Consider the following 18,588-nt stretch of genomic DNA (forward strand, 5'->3'; position numbering starts at 1 on the left):
CCCTCCAAACTCCCATGGAAGACTCGCACCCACACGACGGACACCAAGCGGGGAGGCTCCACCTTGGAGAGGAAGAGGTGGGGGCGGCTAGGGTTGAGGGGTGGCGCTGCAATCATTTGGGGAAGAAGGAGAGGGATTGGGGCGGCTGCAAGAGTGGAAGAGAGGAAGAGAGAGAGGTGGCGGCCAAAGGGGTGGGGGGAGTGAGACGGAGGGGGCGGCTAGGGTTAAGGGGGGGACTAATGGGCTCCCCACCGCCGGATCGAGATCCACGGCCCAAACTCGCTCTCACGTCTGCTCCCGACCCCAGCGCACAAATCCAACAAGTATTCTACTGTTTTACTGGTGAATGCTTCCTAAAAAAACTCCAACGCCAAGGGAAAAATAAATTTAACTTCTTTTCAGAAAATTGGGTATCACACCGGTGCGCCATGCGACAGCAGCCTCCACCAAACGGCTAGTTTGGTGGTTGGGGCTATAAATACCCCCAACCACCCACTATTCATTGCATCCAAGTTTTCAGCCTTCAAACACCTTACAAGAGCTATAGCATTCAATACAAGACACAATCAAAGAGATCAAATCCTCTCCCAAGTCCAAAGATCATTCCAATCAAATAGTGACTCGTGAGAGAAAGACTTGTGTTCATTTGAGCTCTTGCGCTTGGATTGCTTTTCTTCTTCATTCTTTCTTGATTCTAACTCAATTGTAACCAAGGCAAGAGACACTAATTGTGTGGTGGTCCTTGTGGGGACTTAGTGTCCCGTTTGATTGAGAAGAGAAGCTCACTCGGTCTAAATGACCGTTTGAGAGAGGGAAAGGGTTGAAAGAGACCCGATCTTTGTGACCACCTCAACGGGGAGTAGGTTTGCAAGAACCGAACCTCGGTAAAACAAATCACCGTGTCACACTCTTGCCATAGTCACATTCTCGGATTTTTGGTGGAGACCATTTCTATTGAAAACTTAGGTGTGTGTTAAAATAAATGGATTTGTGACCATTTTTATGAGCGGTTAGAAGTACCACGTATAATAGCTTCTGAACTTGAGGGTACCATATCTTTGAGGGTCGGAGGACTTCACTGATGAAGTAAATCGGATGTTGTATTGGGTATGCGCGCCATTCTTCCGTCTGCTCGACTACTAACGCGATGCTTACCACATGATCAATAATTCATCCTCTACGCAACTAGCATTTTCTAAACTACTCGTCACATTAATAAATATACTCCCGATATAATCGCGAATCCCATCACATTGCATAAAACAATTATACTTTTCACATAAACACATATCGATACATTTCCCAAAACATAATCCGCATTTTATAACTTAGTTTTTCGCATCAAACAACTCATCACATATTTTTCCTATCAAAGTATAAAAACATCCGAGTTCTTTTCTACTTCATTTTCTTCTATACACGCGTTCATTCATACAATTATATTTTCACGCACATATTCACGCCATCGACTGAATCGTAAATAAAATGAAATCACAATTTTTTTCTAAAGCGAACAACCTGGCTGACTCGTGTCGCGCATGTCTGCATGCTGTCGGTTTGGCTCTCTGTCGAGAAACGACGCGTGAAGCGCGACGACGACAAAGGCGCCGCGATTAGACGACATACACAATTATTACACAGTTTATTTGTTCAGTTATTTTATAAAATCAAGGAACATGGGACAGCGGGGAGCTCAACGTGGGTTTCGACGACGACGAGCAGACGCTGCGCAGATCGACGGCGTGAGGCCCGTTCTGGCGAGCGCGACACAGCGAAGGGTGTCGCTGCTGCTGCTTTGGCATTACATCGAACACGCCGAGGGCGCGACGCAGAGGTCATCAATGTGGCTGCGCGAACTGGCGTCGTGGCTGCTACGCGAGGTCGACGGCGTTGACGTGGCGAGTGTTGGGGGAACAAGTGCCCAGGGAGGCTTCCTGCTGCTGTGGTCCGACGTCGACAGAGGAGCTCACTGCTAGGAGGGCTGCTCGCCATGGGTGCAAAGCTGGCAGCATGGGGGACATTTGGCCTAGAGAGCAGCTCGATGGAGAGGTAGGGCCGGGTGCTTGGTACAGAGAAGCGAGGATCTGGGCGTCCCCATCCAGAGCGCTGAGCGTCGAGGCTTGGGGGAGCCCGCGCTCGCCACGGAAAGGGAGAAAGGGAGGGGTGGCGCTGGGCAGAGAGGCCGCAGCCAAGGGGTTGCTTGCAGGGGGATTATAGGAAACCTGTTATCACTACTGAAGGCGGTAATGCTCGTATACCTACAAAAATCCTCTGGCAAAAATGGGTTAGCCAGCTGCGACCGTAATACCTACGGATTTACATTTACCCAGATATCGACCATTTATAAAAGCTTCGTCAGATGCGGCCCCAGAGGACTTAGCAGCTTGATAGGTAAGGATTCAGTCATTACCTTTAAAATTTCTTCTACTTCGGTAGCAGAAGGCGTTGAAGGATCTTCCTCTTCTATCTCAGCCACCTTCGGCTCTGGAGTTACAACTTTTCTCTTCTTCGAAGTCGCCACCTTCGGCTCGGGACTGGATTTTCCTTTCTTCAGAGTTTTTTCGTCCTCTTTCACCATTCTAGCAGCCTGTTTGCTCATAACACTGACAACCGTTTTTCTCTTTGTCCCTTCGGCACCCTTGCTTAGTCGTTTATAATCAGGGTATTTAAAGTTTAAAGCGTCCATTACCCGATTCAACCTTCGTTTTGGTCGGGTGCCAAAGGCTGCAGTCATTAGTTGATCTTCTTTTTTGGTATAATTGCCCAAGATCTCATTACACATAGTCTCAATCATCTCCAGCCATTCTCGGCAGGGCTCTTTGAACTGTTTCTCAAACTTGAAGCGATAGGGTAATCGAACAAGTTCATTCTTCTTCTTTGTTCCTTTTAGCTTTGGCATACTCCATTCACTCAACGTTGGAGATATCCTATTGGCCAGGTACTCTTGCACTAGATCCCTGGTGCTGATTTGTTCAGCCACCACTCTAAATTCTGCTATGGCCAGCGGACATGCTGACCCTGGCTTCATGTTGCACAAAGGTCTGGTCATCCCGAAGCTTAAGGACAGTGGGCTCATCACCATCGTCATCAGTTTCCCTCTTTTCTTCTCATCAGCCTTAATATAAAACCACTCACTCTTCTAGCCAGTTGGCCACTTGGTACGATAGCTGAGGACCGAAGCCTTTGTATCCTTGCGATACTCGAAGTTATAACAACCAAAATTTTCATGTAGCCCGTCTTCTCTGGCCTTCGTTTGGTAATGCAATTCATGCACTCGACAGAAAGCTTCAGCATTTGGATCCATTCCTTGGCTTCGAAGGGCCTAGATGAAGATGTTGAGCCTAACGATAGTGTTAGGGGTCAGTTGATGAAGATAGATTTCATAATTATCCAAAACTTCTCCGATCATCTCATTCAGCGGAAACCGTAATCCTGCTCTGAAAAAGCTTTTGAAAACTACTACTTCGTCATCCTTCGGTGTTGGAGTGGCTTCTTCTCCGCCAAAGCGAATAAGCTTCTTTTCAGCTTCTCCAAAGTAGCCCAGTTTCATCATCATGGGCACGTCGGCTTCAGATACAGTAGATTTTTCAAAATCCAAGTGACTGGGTTTTGATGGGATCAGAATGCTATAATCCTCTTCTTCTTCATCAGCATTTTCTTCCTCAACATCAGTTTGTTCAGCTTCAGCAGCAGGTGCACCTTCTTCAATGGCCCCCTCTGTCACAACTAAGCCCGATTGTCTCATGACTTCGAAAATTGGAGCTGTCTCGGTAGCCTCAGTCTCTTCTCCTTCACGGGTCACCCTCGTAGTCGAGCGTACTCTAGCCATCTGATGGATCTTTTTGTGATTTTTACGAAGCTCATGTTTTTTACAGTTTTGACGAAGCTCCCTCTTTTGACGAAGCTAATTCAAAGTGACGGTTCGCTCGAGAATGCGGTGAAAAAGCTTCGGCTATGGTCAAATTTTTCAACAGTAGAACAGTGCAATGGCAATGAATGTTGTGGTAACTTCACACCTACCCGTCTGTTTATATAGTGCTGCAAGTGGGAAGGTGAATCGCCAAGTCGCCCGCACCCGCCGAACAGTCACCCGCACCCACTGAACGGTGGACCACTACCCCGCTGTGTGGTGGCCCACCTCGCGCCCGAAATACTTTAAATAACACTGAAGTGAGGTATATGATAACAATAGTAAAACTTCTTAAATGGATCATAAAATGTTCTTTGGCCGCATACTTTAAATAACGTTCTTTGACATAATTTGCCCAACCCACATATGTGACTATTTCAAGATGAACCCATTTATGAGCCCACTAGATTTGTATCAAAATGTAAATCCGTAATACCTACGTCATTTTTATACATCAACGTTTCACCATTAAATGGGGGTTGACATTGGTTCATGGCTATTTTCATCAAAAATGGGGGTTATATATGTCAAGGAATGGCGCCGTCCTACCTATCATTTATTTGGCTCTATCCCCAGAAATGCACTATCCCACACTGACGGGCTTGCACGAGAGGGTTTTCCCCGCATTTTGTGGGAGGTACTTGAGGGGGCGGGATATACGACACCCCCTCAGTACGCGGTGCAGCAGTTCGAGAAGCACCGAGTGCCCCGCTGTAGGGTGAGGATGACCTTGGAGCCTCATCCCCTGCAGCCAGGCTGGCGCTCTTTGGACTCCGAGTCTTTTGGATACCGAGCGGAAGACACGATCGAGGCGATTGCTCTGCATGGATTGACCACCTTCTGCGGATTCCATCCTTTGGAGCTGGCTACCCACCCCATTGGCTTGTTCCCCGCTGAAAGGGAGGATGACCCAATGTGGAAGGATAGGGTGGAGCATGCCAAGGATATCTGGGCCATCTACCCAGGCCACACGGCGCACTTGACCGTACGGTGCATGAATGCTCTGTACCGTCTGCAAGTGATGCGCGGTGAGGCGATGTCCCATCTGATGGCACTATTGGAGGCGACAAAGATTACTTTGGACAACAGGGAGGAGCTCGTGGTTGATTTGTCCACTGAAATGGTGGAAAAGGACTTGCAGGTGGAGCAGCTGTCCACTGAGATCCATGAGCTGGAGGAACTAGTGGGCACCAGGGAGAACACCATCGAGGTTCTCGAGGATCAGCTTATTAATACTCAGCAACAGCTTGCTGAGGCTAATGAGCACCTGGATATGCATCACCAGGAGATCCAGGACATGGAGGCCAACGAGGACGTCGACATCGAGGGAGGAGATGAGCCTGCCTCTAGTGTGGACACTGCTGGCTCAGGGAGACCACCTTCCCCCGAGTCGAGTGTTGCCTTGTTCGCTCACTAGGTGTTCAGGATAGGGTTGCAAGTTGGATGGTAGGACTCCTCGCAGCTAGCTTAGCTTTTGCACCCTTGGGGTACTAGGCTAGATAGAGTTGAGTCTTTTTGGGACCAATGATGTAATCATGATAAATTCTTTTGGAAGCATGCTTGATGGATGCTGTTATCAGTTTTAAATTTGGAAGGAAAAAGTTATGCCTTTCTAAATCCTTTTGTTGAAGTGGAGTCTATCATTTTGTTTTTGACTCTTTTCGCCGCGATTAAATCTGGAAATTGGAAATATGGTGTTAAGTATATATGTGGTTTTTCAGATGGCCGGGAGGCAGCGTCGTGGCCAGAATGAGCGCGTTCCTCCACCGCCACCACCACCCCCCACTCTCCAGGAGCTGATGGCTCAGCAGAATGAGATCTTGAGGCAGCTAGCTCAGCGTCAGCCACCACCGCAGCACTATGGTGGTGGAGACCATCAGCGTCACCCTGCGGCAGCTACCTATCAGGAGTTCCTCAGTACCCAGCCACCATTGTTCACAAGGGCAGAGGACCCACTTGATGCGGATGTGTGGTTACGAGTGGTGGAATCCAAATTCCCGCTACTCCATGGAGCTTGTTCAGAGGTCACTAAAGTCAGGTTCGCCACACAGCAGCTTCGCGGACCCGCAAGAACTTGGTGGGACCATTTTCTTGCCATGCAGCCAGAGGATCGAGAGGTGGAGTGGAGAGAGTTCAAGGCAGCTTTCAGGGGACACCACATACCAGCCGAGATCATGGACCGTAAGCTCAATGTGTTTTTGGCACTCACTCAGGGCAACAGGACAGTGTTGCAGTATGCCCAGGCTTTTAATGACTTGTGCCAGTATGCTGGATATCACGCAGACACGGATGAGAAGAAGAGAGACAGGTTCAGGAGGGGGCTCAACACTAAGCTCCGTGATCGTCTCAACACCGTCAGGGCCAACAGTTACAATGAGTTGGTCAACATGGCCATCTCCCAGGAGGACTGCATTACAGCTCGACAGGCAGAAAAAAAGAAGAAGACCCCTGTGGCAGGACCCTCAGCTCAGCCACAGCGCTTCAGGATTGTGTCCGACACTCAGAACAGGGGACCCCAGCAGCAGCAAGGAAGATGGGTGATCCGACCACAGCAGCAGCAGCAGGCACCCAACCGCACCCAGTTTCCAGCTCAGAGGAACAACCAGCAGCAGCAGTACCGCCAGGCAAATGATAACAGTGTTTCACATGTGGTAACACCGGACATTACGCCAAGAATTGCCCCAGGAACCAGCAGAGGCAGGGGCAGAATGTCAATCAGAATCAAGGCAAGAGGCAAAAGGTGCAAGTGAGGCAGGGCAGGTTAAACTTCACCACCATGGCCGATATTCCAGAGGGAGCACCCGTCATGACTGGTATCTTTACAGTTTTGAATTATCCTGCTATTATTCTTTTTTATTCTGGTGCATCGCATAGTTTTATCAGTGCCAAATTTAGTGCCAAGTGCCAATTACCTTTTCACCACACCAATGGGGGTATCACAATTTCAACACCAGGCGGCAGGGTCGCCACTTACCAAATTAACAAGAATGTGCCTATAAAGTTTGGTAGTCTGATAATTAAAACCAACCTCCTCATTTTGGGTTTGGAAATTGTGGATGTCATATTGGGAACTGACTGGTTGACCAGAAATCAGGCTGTGATGGATATTGCAGCCAGGGCCATTGAGGTGCACTCACCAAGTTGTGGTGGAACCACACTATATTTGCCGGACCAGGGTTGTACCCGTTCTTGTACCCTTGTTATGTTAGAATCCCCAGTAGAAAAGATCCCAGTGGTCTGTGACTATCCGGATGTGTTTCCAGATGAATTGCCAGGGATGCCACCTGACCGAGACATTGAGTTCGCAATTGAGTTGCAACCCGGGACTGCTCCTATCTCCAAGAGACCCTATCGGATGCCTCCCGTGGAATTGGCTGAATTGAAGAAGCAATTGCAAGAGTTGTTGGACAAGGGGTTTATTCGCCCAAGTACTTCACCATGGGGATGTCCAACTTTATTTGTGAAGAAAAAGGATGAGAGTTTGAGGATGTGTGTTGACTACCGCCCTCTCAATGCGGTGACTATCAAGAACAAATACCCGCTACCCCGTATTGATGTTCTGTTTGATCAGTTGGTAGGAGCCAAGGTATTCTCCAAGATAGACCTTCGCTCAGGTTACCATCAAATCAAGATCCGTGCCAGCGATATTCCCAAGACGGCCTTTTCTACCAGATATGGGCTGTATGAGTTTTTGGTGATGTCTTTCGGACTGACCAATGCCCCATCTTATTTCATGTACCTGATGAACTCAGTGTTTATGCCGGAATTGGATAAGTTCGTGGTCGTTTTCATTGATGATATTCTGGTCTATTCCAGGAATGAAGACAAACATACTGAGCACCTGCACATTGTGCTTCAGCGACTGCGCGATCATCGTCTTTATGCTAAGATGTCTAAATGCGAATTCTGGCTGAAGGAGATCAAATTCTTGGGTCACACAATTTCTCAGGATGGGATATCAGTTGATCCTGAGAAGGTACAAGAGGTAATGGATTGGAAACCCCCGACTACAATGAGGCAGATTCAGAGTTTTCTAGGATTGGCCGGGTATTATCGACGATTTATTCCGGATTTCTCCAGAATTGCCAAGCCAATGACTGAGTTATTGAAGAAGGGAGTCAAGTATGATTGGAACCAAAAGTGTGAAGATGCCTTTCATACTTTGAGGCAGCATTTGACAACAGCCCCAGTGCTGGCTCAACCTGACAACACCAAGCCCTTCGAAGTTTATTGTGATGCTTCTGGTACAGGATTGGGATGTGTCTTGATGCAAGATAACAGAGTGATTGCTTATGCTTCCCGAGCACTCAGGCCCCATGAGCAGAACTACCCCACACATGATCTGGAATTGGCATCTGTGGTTCACGCTCTTAAGATATGGAGACACTATTTGATGGGAGCTCATTGTAACATCTACACTGATCACAAGAGTCTCAAATACATCTTCACTCAGGCAGATCTGAACATGAGGCAAAGGAGATGGTTGGAGTTAATCAAAGACTATGATTTGGAGGTGCATTACCATCCGGGCAAAGCAAATGTTGTGGCAGATGCCTTGAGCAGAAAGGCCCAGTGCAATTGTATGAGCATGGATGCAAGAGTTACCACCCTGTGTGATGAACTGTGCAAGCTGAACCTGGAAGTTATTCCTTCCGGTGAATTAAATTATATCTCGGTGGAACCCACGTTGCAAGAGCAAATAGTCAGGGCACAGGTTGAGGATAAGGGCGTTCAGGTTATCAAAGACATGATCAAGCAAAAGGCAGAAAAGTACAAGTGTTTCCGGCAGGACAGCAAGGGAATCCTATGGTTTGGAGATCGATTAGTTGTTCCCAAGGACCCGGAGCTCAAAAAGAAGATATTGGATGAAGCTCACCTTTCCAAATTCTCCATGCACCCTAGTAGCAATAAGATGTACCATGATCTCAGATCCTTGTATTGGTGGACCAGAATGAAGAGGGAAATTGCCAAGTACATATCAGAATGTGACACCTGCCAAAGAATCAAAGCCAGTCATTTGAAGGCAGCAGGCCCTTTGCAACCCCTCCCCATACCATCTTGGAAATGGGAGGACATTTGCATGGACTTTATAGTGGGATTGCCCAATACCTCCAGGCACCATGATTCTATTTGGGTTATTGTGGACAGATTGACTAAGACTGCTCATTTCTTACCAGTGCACACCACCCACAGGACAGAGAAGTATGCAGAGATCTACATTGACCAGATAGTTCGTCTGCATGGAATACCAAGGACTATAGTCTCGGACAGAGGAGCACCATTTGTGGCACGATTTTGGGAACAATTGCAGGAATCACTTGGGACCCATGTCATCCGAAGCTCAGCCTATCATCCCCAAACCGATGGTCAGACAGAAAGGGTGAATCAGATTTTGGAAGACATGTTGCGAGCATGTGCACTACACTACGGAAAGGATTGGGACAAGTGTCTTTCCTTGGCAGAGTTTTCTTACAATAACAGCTATCAGTCCAGTCTGAAGATGGCACCTTTTGAAGCCTTATATGGGAGGAGATGTAGAACCCCGCTGAATTGGTCCCAGGCAGGAGAAAGGGAAATATTTGGGCCAGATTTGGTTCTGGAAGCAGAGGAAAAGGTCAAAGTCATCAAGAAGAACTTAGAAGCTGCTCAGGCCAGGCAAAAGAGCTATCATGATAAGAGGCGGAAGCCTCTACAGTTTGAGGTGGGAGAGCATGTTTATCTTAAGGTATCACCAACCAAGGGTGTCCAGAGATTTGGGATCAAGGGCAAGTTAGCTCCTCGTTACATTGGACCCTACGAGATCAAGGAAGCTTGTGGACCCGTAGCATACCAATTGGAATTGCCACCTCACATGTCAGCAGTTCACAATGTGTTCCACGTATCTCAGCTGCGGAAATGTGTTCGCCTACCCACTAAAGTACTGCCGGAACCAGACATTGAGATAGAACCAGACTTGTCCTATCAAGAGTACCCCGTCAAGGTATTAGATCAAAAGGAAAGATCAACTCGGGCAAGGTCGGTCAGAATGTATAAGATTCAGTGGAGTCACCATTCAATAGAAGAAGCTACATGGGAGACGGAGGATTTTCTGCGCTCTCGCTTCCCCGACTTTCTGCCCAAAGGAATCGGTACGTAACCCCAGAACCCCACCCCACCTGCCCTTTGAATACAAATATAAGAAAAACTTAGATAACAAGGATAGTCTAAGTTGTGGATTTAACTTAAGAAGGGCTTCCTTCTGAAGTTGCAAAGAGAATGACATTCGAAGAGCAGTTAACGAGAGAAACTTGAATATAAAGAAAGAGTAGCACCAACACACACCTTCAAGCACCCTCCAAGTGACTCTACCTAAAATCTCGGGACGAGATTCCTTTAAGGGGGGAGGGCTGTAACACCCCAGGTGTTACCATGGCTAGAGCACACCTTGGCACTAGGGACTGTGATCATATGTGGTAGAGGCTTAAGGCAACACATAAGAACTTTGGAGATCATGTGTTAGTTAAAGTTGTCAATGACCTAAGAAGCATTACTCTAATCCTTGCACACTTGCTACCTTGGGTAAGAGGGGTGAAAAACCCTAGACCTCTCTTAACCCCTATCTCCCAAAGCTAAGGATAAGAAGGGAAAGAGAGTGGGCAAATGTGCAAAACATGAGTAATCCTTACCCAAACCTTAAGCAACCTTATAACCAACAATTAGGGGAGGGAAATATTGCAAAAAGACCCCTGGAGAAACCCCAAATCAAATCTCCAAGTGGAGAGAGAGCTAGAGCTCTCTACTTCTCTCTAAGTTAAAAACTACACCTACACTAAAGATCAGTCGTGTTCACCTCGAAGCTGGCACCAAATCCACCTATGTCCTATACCAAAAATGTGGCATACCACCCAAGGGACCCACTGGAAAAAGCTGAGCCTGAGACTTGGACGTTTGACATGCCTTGGCATGGTTTTTGTCGCGAAGTGGGCAGTGTGACACACCCGATTTGGCGACCAGAGATCTCCCTCCATAGGCCATATCTGCCATGGCGTCTCACAGATAAGTGATAGCCCTGGGTGCCAGGAGTAGACCCACGCCGGATTTTTGCCAAGATTCGCACGTTTGCGACTTGGGTGAGCTGTGGAACAAGGGCAGAAGAAAACTTACACGTGTTCGACGCGCTCTGCCGCGCCAGAGCACGCCCGCGCCCGACCCCGCGCCACGCCGAGCCGCGCCCGTGTCCCCTGTGTGTGCCTGCGCCTATAAAACCCACAGAGGCATCGAGCACACTCCTCCGCGCATACTCAAGCCTCACCGGAGCTTAGCTCGCCGCCGTTTGCTCGTGCGCGACGTGTTCGCGGCCACCCGACCCACTGCCGCCGTAGACCGACCAGCCCAGCTTTTCCCAGCCCCGTCCAACCCTCGGAGACGACTAAGTACACCCCCGTGAAGCTCCCCGAGCGAGGAATCGAAGCCTGCTTCGCCGGAGAAGCCAGTCCACGGTCGCCGGAGCTCACACCCTCGCCGGAGTACGTGGACCGGGTAATCCGCTCAACCTTTTTCCAATTCCTGGTGCACCCAGTCACTACGTGACCCCGTGAAGCTTACCTTGCCTTTGGATTGAACCAGCTCGCCGTGGTTTGGCCGGTACACTCGCCGCCGACGAGAACACCCGCTTGCGCGCGTGGACCGAGCGATTCCGGCCATCCCCGCCGTCGAGCCGCACCTCGCTGTGACCGCCAGAGCCTCCCCAAGCCAACCCTGCCCTTCGCCGGACCTATCTCGCCGCCGGTAAGCCGCGCCACCCTTTTCTTTCCCGCAGGTACTGTTTACATTGGGGGAAGGACTGCGGGTGAGAGAAAGAGAAGGTCAGGGGGCTTTTTGAACTGTCAGTGACTCAGGGGAATAGTGACTCAGGGGTAGATTTGAGTGAGTTGATTCAGTTTAAACCCAGGGACCTCGGTGTAAATTGTTTTTCCAGGAAACTCTTATTTAAATCTGTTTTTAAATTGAACAGAGACTTTAAAAATTCATAACTTCTGTTTAGTTCATCCAAATTTGGTCAAACCAATTTTGTCAGACCCTAAATAATGTAGCCTACTTAAGAAAAATATAAAACCCCCTATGTACTATAGAAAACTTTAAAGTTCTGATTTAATTATAGTTTTGGCCAAAAGCTCAATAATAAAAGAAAAATAGTTGTGCTATTTGACTAGGGTTAGAAAAATTTGGAGAAGTATATATCTACCTACTGACCTATTTAAAAATGTTAAACCTTTCTGTCCACCCCATTAAGTTAGTTTTTGCCCCTTATTTTACATTATGCTCAAGGTTAAGAAAAATAGAAAATGTGATTTAAATAATGAACCAGAAGGCACCTCTATTTTTATTAGGGTACTCATTCAATGAAGTTCACTGGAAAAATCTATCATACCATGGTTTAGTATAAAATAAGTAGGATCCCTTTTATTTTTAGAAAACAAGGGAAACTTAGAAAAACCCTACAAAAATAACCCTAAGGCAAAGACACCCCAAACCTTGGGATAACTAATGTTTGGTTATTATGAACAGAGGAAAAATACAAAATCTGTTGTTTGATATTTTTCAAATGACAAGTTAGTTATAAGCACCTTTTTGGCATAAAACCTTAGAAAATCACAACTAAATAATCACCAATTAACTTTATGTGAATTTTGGCACAGAGGTTTGGTATTACTGTTAGATCCCAACAAAAATAACCCTTAGGAAGGAACTCAACCCTAAGGGAGAGGTATAGTGCAAAGTGGCCCATTTTACACCACTTTTGTTCTTTTTGTCTAAAGCATAGCCTTTATATTATAAGCCTCAAATTCTTAAAACAAGCTAGAATAGCAAATGGCAACCCACTGTAATTTTTACAAGATTTTTGGAAAATATTAAACCATTGTCGTAGTTCAAACCTACACTAGAAACCATAAATAGAAAATAAAGGGAGGAAAAGGTGAATAATAGGAAAATTAGTGTCATCCTGAAAACTCTTTATAACTTGTCACTGAAGTATATAGAGGCAATACCAATTCCCTATGTTTATCCTCAACAAAAACCTAAACCTAAAAGTGATAAGCCTAACCCACTAAAAGCCACGTATGAACCAGAAACCCTAAGTTATTTCTTAACTTAGTTTTCTTTTTGCATAATGTTATTAATCCTGCATAATCATAACATACATGTTCATTGCATTCGATAGACTGTAATCTTGCTGACGGAGAGTACATCCTCGTAGGTGTTAGCCTTCGGTATTATTGAAAATGGTCGTTCATGGCTATTTTTGACAAAAATGGGGGTTGTGTTGCCATTGATCATCGACCAGAGGCTCGTACACCTCACCCCACATATGTTTCCTTGCCATAGATCGCATTCTTGGATTTCTGGTGGAGACCATTTCTTAGTCAAAAATCCGTAGGTGTTAGACTTCGGTATTACTGAAAATGGTCGTTCATGGCTATTTTTGACAAAAATGGGGGTTGTGTGGCCATTGATCATCGACCAAAGGCTCGTACACCTCACCCCACATATGTTTTCTTGCCATAGATCACATTCTTGGATTTCTGGTGGAGACCATTTCTTGGTCAAAAATCTGTTGGTGTTACCCTTCGATATTATTGAAAATGGTCGTTCACGGCTATTTTCGACTAAAATGGGGGTTGTGTGGCCATTTATCATCGACAAGAGGCTCGTACACCTCACCACACATATGTTTCATTGCCATAGATCACATTCTTGGATTTCTGGAGGAGACCATTTCTTGGTCAAAATTCCGTACGTGTTAGCCTTCTGTATTATTGAAAATGGTCATTCATGGCTATTTTCGACAAGAATGGGGGTTGTGTGGCATTGATCATCGACCAGAGGCTCGTACACCTCAATCCACATATGGTTTCGCCACATTGGTTGGGTGCCGTTAGATCATGATCGGGTTCATTGCTATCTTCCAAGGCAGTGAGCCCTGATCTGTTGCCAGAGAATCGATGGGGACGGTTGATGTGTGTGGTGACGGAGTGCCTCGCCACGTCGTGTGTTTAGGTTTACCTTGCAAGGATAAAAACTCGATTCGAATCGTCTGCTTCTCGCAGCTAATGAGACTGCTTGATCCATTGTACTTCATTGAGTAACAAGTGAAAATGTGATGATTTGGCAAAAGATGTTGATTGCTAAATTGCTTGATACCATGAATGAGTAGATAGTACACATTTAGTCTTAAGAGAGTCACACTAAATCTTGACAAAGCTACAACTTGATTTTTAGACTCAGCTAGTGCTTTTGGCAACCAAACCTCTCAGCCAAACAACTGCATGTCTAGAGGTAGAGTAGACTCCTCACACCGGGTAAGTCTAGCTGAGTATTAATATACTCAGCCTTGCTTGTGGCATAATTTTTGCAGGTACTCCTTAGGATGATTGGTTGCTGGTGTGACTTGGCCTTCATCCCTGCCACCGGGATAGATGGTCGAGAGGGTTATTGCTTCCGCAGGAGAGGACCAGGAGGAGTAGCGTGGCCAGGCTTCGCCATGTTACTTGGATTTCTCTGTTAGTTATTTCCACTGCATTAAAGTTTATGATTATTATTTCTGAAACTCCGATAATGTAATTACTATTGATACTTATTAAATTTGTGGTATTATGCTTTATTGTATTTCTCTGTGTCTCACCTTCGAGTGAGCTAGTGGTATTCGATCCTGGTAAGTGGCTTTATCGGACTAGATCCGAGGGACTGACAGGTTATTCCTGTTTAAGTGTGTTGCTGCCTTTAAGGGTGCGACTTGGGCATTTAAGCTGGAATAATTTGGGCGGTTCCGCCACATTAGTTCTTCAATTCGAATGACTAACCTTAGGCAAAACATGACACAGTTAGCCGCGAACCCAATATGCCCTAAAGATTAGTCCCTCTATTTTAGTTTCTAAATTGCTAAACGGTGGGACATTTAGTCCCTAATCCCTTAAAGGATGACTAAAAGGGACTAAACCATATAATTCCACCTTTTGCTCCTCATTTATTTTAATTGCACTAATGACCAGAGATTGTTAATAGGCATTTTGGTCTTTTTATGAGTCATTTAATGTGTTCTAAATATTTTTAGTCTCTGGAACCAAATAGGCTAGAGACTAAACTTTTGTCCTCCAATTAGGCTTTAGTATATGGACTAAACAAACCAAACACGCCTTTTAGTTACAATTTGGCTTCTTCTGTCCTGTCTCGGTGGGTCACTTGGGATAGTGCTGTTATTCACTTGTGATCAATGGCATAGTGCTGTTATTGAAAATGATGGTCTCACTGGACCTCGAGAACTACATGGTGAACAATCTAGTGGGCTTTAGATTTACAAACCCAAAGTGTCCCTAGAATTCTTTGACTTGTTGAACATATGTGGAGTGAGGTGTACGAGCTTGATGTAATTTTTTCTATTCTTTTTTGTGGCACCCTTTTCCTTTCCAAAGGGGGAGAAAGGTTTTTAATGGGGCCACAACATGTAATTTTTCTTTTCCTTATTTCAATTCTATAAGAGTGATATCCCCCAAAAAATGTAAATGTAAATGCAAAGGAAAAAGAAAAGAAAACATGGAGAAGCTCAAAAGTCGTTCCTAAGGGAATCCAGAGCTTACAACGAAAAATAAACGCTGATTCCGCCGAAAGTAAAAGGCGAAGAAGCTCCTAAGGGAGGCTTACAACGATTTTGAGATTCTATTATACAAATACCCTCAACAAAAACTGTACAAGCTCTGATCCATCTTTCAGACCAAGGAAGCAAAGACTTCGAAAGATGTCTGATGATAAAGCTGAAGGTGCTCGGAACGAAGTAAAGAGACTTCTCAGTGCTGGTGTTATTAGAGAAGTAACATATCCAGAATGGCTGGCTAACACTGTTATGGTGAAGAAGGCTAATGGCAAATGGAGAATGTGTATTGATTTCACAGATCTCAACAAAGCATGCCCAAAGGACGAGTTCCCATTACCAAGAATAGACTCCCTTGTAGATGCAGCAGCTTCTTCGGAGCTCATGAGTCTACTGGACTGCTACTCAGGCTATCATCAAATTTGGATGAAGAGGGAAGATGAGCCAAAGACTAGCTTCATAACTCCTAGTGGCACTTATTGCTACCTTCAGATGCCTGAGGGGCTCAAGAATGCTGGAGGAAGCTTCAACAGAATGACAGCCAAGGTCCTTCACTCTCAAATAGGCAGGAATGTGCTAACTTATGTTGATGACATCATAGTAAAAACACGAAGCAAGAGAATCATATTGCTGACTTGCAGGAGACATTTGCCAATTTCAGGCAAGGTTGTCTGAAATTAATCCAGAAAAGTGTGTTTTTGGAGTAAAGAAGGGCAAGTTCCTTGGCTGTCTGGTATCAACGAAGGGAATCGAAGCTAACCCAAATAAGATCGAAGCTATCCTTCGGATGGAGCTGCCAAATACAAAGAAGGGGGCCCAACGGTTGGCAGGAAGGCTGGCATCGTTAAATAGATTTATATCCAGATCAGCAGAAAGGAATCTACCATTCTTTGAAATATTGAAGTCAGCCGAAGTTTTCCAATGGGGTCTAGCTCAGCAAAGGGCTTTTGAAGAGTTAAAGCAATACTTGATAGACTTGACAACTCTAACTCCATCTTCGCCAGGGGCTCCATTACTCTTATATGTAGCAGCCTCTCACTCTGCAGTTAGTGCGGCGCTTGTACAGGAGAAGCAAGATGGCCAGGTCAAAAAACAAGCACCAGTATAATTCGTCTCCGAAGTTCTAAGCTTATCAAAGAAAAATTATACAGAATTGGAGAAGGTGCTATATGCTGTGTTGATGGCCTCGAGGAAGCTTCGACATTATTTTCAAGCATATCATATAATTGTTTCTTCGTCGCAACCTTTGAAAGACATAATGAGGAAGAGAGAAGCTACTGGGAGGATTGGAAAATGGGCTGCAGAGCTCAATGAATTTTCTATTGACTATGTACACAGGTCCTCAATTCAGTCCCAAGCGTTAGTAGATTTCATCGCTGATTAGACGCCAGGGGCTCAGGAAGAAGTAACAAAAGACACCGAAGCCTGGACAGTCTTCTGTGATGGTTCTTGGGGAACCTTCGACGCAGGATCCGCTGCTGTCCTAGTAGCACCCTCTAAAGTTAGAACATGCTATGCAGCAAGACTGGATTTTAGTTGTACAAATAACATTGCTGAGTACGAAGCCCTTCTGTTGGGGCTTCAGAAACTAAAGGCAATGGGAATAAGAAGGGCGATCCTTAAAACTGACTCCCAAGTCATCTCTGGCCATGTACACATCACCTGTTATATGAACCTATTACAAACCCAAAGTGTCCCTAGAAATAGGAGTTAAAAGGTTTAAAAGAGGAACTCCTACCATGTTTACCGGGATATGTTATCGAAGTTATAATAGGTCGAAGGTATACGAGCCCACTAGACATATTCAATAATACCTTTGGCTTATATAGAGAGATAGTGACATGCTAAGTAGTCGTCGCTTTCTCTATAATTATAAGTCGAGTCGTGACGATGCGTATTATGCGTTTGTTAAATTATGCTTCGCATATAGTGTATGATTGTGCTCACGATTTCAAGTAGACGCTTCAAGTAAGTCAAGTAGGTTTGTGGTACAAGTTGTGTAATGGAGTTAGTTGTTTTAGGATAATTATTGAAATACTGATATGTTCGTATGATAAACATGTATGCATTCATGATTTGGGAAGTAAATGCATGGTGATTGCGATTTGGAGATTAGTGGTTTACGGTTCGTATGATTTGGTCGATGTGTGAACATACACCACAATATAAATGTTGTGGTGTATGTTGTGCCTCAGATTGCGATAATAATAAGCCGACGTGTATGTTATTTAGCGGCTATGTCGTCGCTCTAGTTAGTTGAATTGTTAGATAGCTTGGGTTAAGCAAGTAATCGCAATTCTTGAAGTAATTAGGAGCTGAATTTTATTAGTTGTTGTTTTGGGCTGCACGCATTGTTTTCGTCGTGCTGTTTGTTTAATGAACTAAATTGTGTTTTCTGTAGAAAAGCCATATAGAAAAGTTGTAGATAACTTTATTATCTTACTTGTGTTAAAATTTGACAGCCATAAGTCTGATCGTTTAGGAGTTGTGCTTTTCACAAATTCAGTAACTGAATCTATCCAATTACAGTACAGATTTTACAAATTGCATTGTTTGCTTAAATTAATGTAACAATCTGTTCATTGTCGTTATAAGGATGTTGTATATGCTTTTCTTACATTGCTTGTGTTAAAATTTCATAACATAGGCCTGATAGTTTAAGAGTTATGAATTTTACAAAACGGTTGCTGTGTTCTGTCCACTGTCAGAACAGATTTCGAAAACTGTGTTGTTTGATTTAGTTAAACATGGAATCACTTTTTGGTGATTATAAAAGTTATGTAGTGATTTTGCTAAGCTTTCCAAAATGTCTTGGATCACTCTTTTGGGTGATTTGAAGATTAAGTTATGAACGTTTAAAGGGTGAAGAACCAATCGGCTAGTGGGCTCATATGTGGGGTGAGGTGTACGAGCCTCTGGTGATGTCATATAATAGTTGTAACACGGATGATATTCTTAGATATCATAAATGCGTGTAACATTGTCCAAACATAGGTTATGGTTGTAAGGCACTCACTATTGAACCCTTTTACTCGGGAATGTGCCTCATAAT

At 45.1% G+C, this 18,588-nt stretch overlaps 1 pseudogene; it reads right to left on the reverse strand.

Annotated features, from left to right (window-relative positions):
* Positions 1-1,457: 1,457 nt before the first annotated feature.
* LOC118477083 (uncharacterized) overlaps positions 1,458-18,588 on the reverse strand; it is a 49,169-nt pseudogene continuing 32,038 nt past the window's right edge.

Source organism: Zea mays, chromosome 4 (genome assembly GCF_902167145.1).
Source record: "Zea mays cultivar B73 chromosome 4, Zm-B73-REFERENCE-NAM-5.0, whole genome shotgun sequence".
Taxonomy (NCBI): Eukaryota; Viridiplantae; Streptophyta; class Magnoliopsida; order Poales; family Poaceae; genus Zea; species Zea mays.